This window comes from Triticum urartu, chromosome 5, assembly GCF_003073215.2.
Source record: "Triticum urartu cultivar G1812 chromosome 5, Tu2.1, whole genome shotgun sequence".
Taxonomy (NCBI): Eukaryota; Viridiplantae; Streptophyta; class Magnoliopsida; order Poales; family Poaceae; genus Triticum; species Triticum urartu.
Window position 1 is genome coordinate 81798710 of NC_053026.1, and position 5008 is coordinate 81803717.

The following is a 5008-nucleotide window of genomic DNA, read 5'->3' on the forward strand; positions in this document are numbered from 1 at the left end:
ATAAAGAGGCGGAGATGTAGTTCCTCTTTCATAATAATTACAAGTAGGAGCAGCAAGCACATGCATATTATAGTCATCAAAATTATCATGTGCAACGGGTAGTTCCTCTCTCATAATAATTACAAGTAGGAGCAGCAAGCACATGCATATTATAGTCATCAAAATTATCATATGCAACGGTAAAAGGCAACCCATCAATATAATCCTTAATAAGTGCAAACTTTTCTGATATAGTGTAGTCGGGAGAATTTAAAAAGATAATAGGACTATCATGCATGGATGCAATAGAAACAATTTCATGTTTAACATAAGGAACTACAGCGAGTTCATCTCCATAAACATAATTCATATTGGCATCTTGGCCACAAGCATAGCAAGCATCATCAAAAAGGATATTTCAAAAGAATCAACGGAATCATAACAATCATCATAGCATTCATCTTTCGGTAGATTCAAAGAGAAATTAAACAATGTATGGGATAAAGAGTTACTCTCATTAGATGGTGGGAACAGCTAATCAATCCGCTCTTCCTCCTTTTGTTCTTCGCTCTCCTCCTCATCTTTTTCATCCAATGAACTCACAATGTCATTAATTTCTTCTTTCATAGACTCCTGCAAAATATTAGTCTCTTCTTAGACAGCGGAGGAGTCCTCAATACATGGTTTAATATAAGGATTAGAAGAATACTTATCATATCAATATTTAAGTATGGCCAAATTTTCAGATTTACTAGTACAAATGCCCGTGCGTTGCACCGAGCAAAAAAGAGGCACAGACTGCTTCATGTGCCATTACGCAACCATTTTTATATCGAATTTCAATAAACATCAATAATAAGGTTAAACTGATTAGTGCTTTTTGTAGCATGAAGTTAGGACGTGAAGAAGCCAACATACCATTCTTCATCTGATGGAAGAGTAGTTTTTCATACAATAGATTGCCAATTGTTTTTCTTTTGCTTTTCTCAAAACGCAGAAAATTCCTTATTATTAATAGAAGTTATTGTTTTCATAAAAACTGGAATACATTAGCTTCCACCCACTCATATGATGCATCCACCCAGAATATATATTTCTTCTTTTTATCCCATCCACGAGACATAATGATGTTACCAAGATAGCTCGTCAGCCAACATGGATACATTGGCACGACGAAAAACAGTAATTATGTTCAAATTTTGTGTGCATACTCATTATTCAGTACACTTCTTGTAACATGTTAATCTTGTGTCATTATAGAACTTAGTAGAGTTTAGTAGCACTTGTATGGGAAAATGATGAACCAGATGATCTGGAAGAGCCGACTACCTTATCTGATTTTAGTACATAACTCTTTCTTTGCTGCTGGTAACTTATAACAGTAACGCAGAACACGAAACTCAACTCAATCAAGGTAATACGTATGCTCCCCTCCGAAATATTCCCTTAACTACTGAAGAAAAAGAAGAAATAGTACTACTGATGAAAAAGAAGAAAACGGTCAGCTCCATGTAAAAAATAGTTCTGCTGTAATAGAAATAGAAGTTACGAATGGCTGACCAGTTATTCCTGCCCACTAAGCAAATCTATAGCACTATCAACCATAAGCATTGCATTATTGCATACGGCCAAACTTAACATATATATACCACACTATGCATCCAAACCTATTTCAGCAAGATAAAGAACTATTCTTTTAGTTTTACTTGATTTTTGTTAGCAAGTAAAATTGTTGGAAGTGTAGCCGTGCGATGCCAGCTTTACATGGACCATATAAACCACAGTAAGCTGATGTTAGCTATCAGTATAAAATGTCTGGATTGGAAGAATTTTCACGAGCTTACCCGAGTACAATGCCGCTGGTCCAGCTTGTTGGTGGAAACCAGATGTGGTCTTGTTGCTGGAGCTGGACTACTCACTGGACATGATTCTTCGGATGACTTCCCGCTATTGGATGCTCTCACCGGATTGGCACAACAAGTCGTCTGGCCTCATGACGACAACACTTGTCGTCGAGCCTGGAGCATCATACACTTCAATGTTTTCCATCGAACTCCGCATATATTCACACCATTTATTGTTTGCACATTATCAAATAAGCTAAATCTGACCAAATGTGTTGATCTGCTAGGAATAAAGGACCCAGGTCTACAATGCTACACAACTAAAAGAAGATTAAGCTTAGAGTTGTGATCGTACAATGCAAATAAGCAATACTTGACCGAACTGTGAAAAACAACATCCTACTTCTAAAATTTGTAGCACTGCTTTTCCTTCTAGCAACCAAAATCAACCGTGCTATTGTAGCACTGCTTTTCCTTTCGAACAACAAAAATTAACTGCCTATTTATTGAACCATGACAAAGTTAAAGTACTAAACAACATTACCAATCATGGTGAATCTGAAAAACGAACATTGCGTGCCAAAATTGGCAGTACTACTGAGTTCTCTTCCTCTCTCGAAATTGGAAGAATATGAATAAAGCTATCCTCACGCACCACACACATATCGGTCAGCCACGCGCGCCTCTGGCAGCCAACACTCATGTACAACATGCCGACAACATCACACCCACACAACATGTTGGCCAGTTGTCATGCACCCAAATCCGCAGGCCGCCACGCGTAAATGGACGCACTACCAAGCTGCTGACTCCGCCCCTGTACGCCCTGGTTGGCCTCGCCGCTGTGTAAGCAGGGGGCATGGATTCAAAATGACAAACTGAACACGTGTTGTGAAATGGTTTGCCAGGAATTCAACTGTTTCCGAATTCGAAAACAGCTGATTCATGGATCAACAATGCCCAAAAAAATGTCCAAGAGATCCTTTAATATTTCAGAGAATCTAACCTGGACAATTGCAAAATCAACAGATGCATATATTGTGTACTGAAGAATCTCTTTTCTACCGGTCTCAGTCTCCCCTTTTTTATTCTGAAAGATCTTGCAATTGGGTAAAGGCTGACAATCTTTGTGTTGATGAATGGGACAATGTCAAGGGAGCATTTCCAAGCCAGCTAATAAACCCACCAGAAAATAAAATCTCACACAAACTGTTCTAGTCCATAGGATGGCTTCTCCTTCCTCGACCCAATGGTGCTCAAGAACGCCGGAGACAGGACACCTAAAAATGTTTAAAAGGGAGATTAATAATCAGAACTGGAGTATCAAAGGACGGGGCATCAGTCTCCAACATGCATCTACTACACGAACAGAATAGAAGAAAACCCAATCAAATTAAACAACACATGTTGTGTATAGGATGACCAGCTGTTCCTACCCACTCGGCAGATCTGGGCGAGGCGGGGGTGGTACCTGGGGAGAGGAGTGACTTTTTTATTTTGTGACTGTTATAGACATAACTAACACACAGCAACCAAAGATATCCAACACACGACAATCAAAGATATACAGACATCACTGCTATACATTATAATTCAAAATCGAACATCCACAAAGTTTAAGTAGAAGCCATTGAAAAGAAGAGTCCAATGTTCTGGTATCTCACATATTGGGCATTGATTTGCCACCCCTAGTAAAGGCATTCCCATATGTGTGCTAATGTACTTAACAAAGCAAATTTAAATGCACATAGCATGTCACACACTCGATACTTGTATCCTCTTCAATATTACCATTCAACAGTTCAGTAGTACTTAGGTGGCACTGAGCAATCAGGGTCAGAGCGACAAGTGGAACCAAATTGAAGGTGTTGATATTCAATTTTGTTGCATATCCTTACAAATTTACCTGCAAATCTAGGAGAAAATTGTTCCAATCGACACAATACACACAAAACAAAAATTAAACCAGATATATCTGTACTAAATAGTGAGGAGACACTACAACAACCTCAATCAATTCAAAGTCACAAACAGAAAAGGGGTAAGCACCAGCTAGACCATTCACCAATTGTAGTAACTGCTTCATCTTGAAGGTGACACAACTTCAACTACATAGCAAGCAAGCAACCAGAAGCAAAAATCTGAAGCAACAGCAAAGCTAAAAGTCAAACAGCACTCACCGACGGCAGCTGGAGCTCTGCGAGGCCCCCGTCAGCGCCATCGGAGACCACCAGCTCGAACGGGCCTACTATGTCCATGTCCCTGACGCCGGTGCCGAACGCCAGGGCGCCGTCGCCGGCGACGAAGTCGACCCCGTCGGGCCAGACCACCTCCTCCACCGCGGGGGCGTCGGGGCGGCTCAAGTTGACGGCCTCGTCAGAGGCCCGTGCCAGCGCGACCGCGGCGCCCCCCGCACCGGCGCGGAACTCGTACCGCTGAACGGCACCGACGAGCGCGCCCTCGGTGTTGAGCGGCCAGACCCGGACCTCCGTGTCGGGGTCCCAGCCGTACTTGTTGGCGACGGTGTCGACGACGTCGCGTCAAAGAAGGTGGCATCCGGGGTGGGCGTAGGCATGGGAGGAGGCGTTGGAGATGGCCGCGAGCAGGGACAGCGAGGCGGCACTGGCGAGGGCGGGGGCGGGGGAAGGGAAGAGCAGCGCGAGGAGCAAGAGGAGGATTGGGCAGGCCTACGAGCGCGGAGCTGCGGTCTCCCCTGCACCAGGCGGCCAAGGTCTTGAGGAAGAGGAAGCAGAGGTCAACGGAGGACGGTCTGATCCCTCGGAGGCCCGGACCAGCGCCGCCGCCTGAGCTCGGCATCCTCGTCCTCATGGTGGGTTGGGGATGACGGCCTGGAGTGGGGATTGGGGCAGGCGGAGACCGGGGTTTGCGTTCGTCCGTTCGGGTCCTGTGAAGGAGCGAATCGTTTTTTACTTACTTAAATATGGAGCGCGCGTTAATTACCCAAAATATTAGGGTGTTTAATGCAAAAACGACATGACGGTGAATTCGGAGACTCAATCCGTGCTTTATTATTAGGGAGAGAAGAGATAGAGAGTAGTATCACACTCTTAAATAAAAGAAGCAATTTCACAAATACCCCTAAAAGCAACAAATTTTTCAATTTGTTGAACATCATAGTAATTATAAATATCCTTAGTATAGGAAGATACAATTCCATTATCACT

The 5008-nt window shown here is 43.1% G+C and overlaps 1 long non-coding RNA gene across 2 annotated transcripts; it reads right to left on the reverse strand.

Annotated features, from left to right (window-relative positions):
* Positions 1–551: 551 nt before the first annotated feature.
* LOC125507998 lies at positions 552–4726 on the reverse strand. 2 transcript variants are annotated; one of them, XR_007283173.1, is made up of 5 exons: positions 4004–4726; positions 2830–3103; positions 2479–2665; positions 1824–1997; positions 552–612 (listed from the first exon to the last, which is right to left on the reverse strand). It is a non-coding gene; the product is annotated as an uncharacterized LOC125507998 (long non-coding RNA). The 2 variants fall into 2 exon arrangements; XR_007283172.1 differs by lacking the exons at positions 552–612; positions 1824–1997 and having other exon boundaries at positions 2299–2665.
* Positions 4727–5008: the final 282 nt, after the last annotated feature.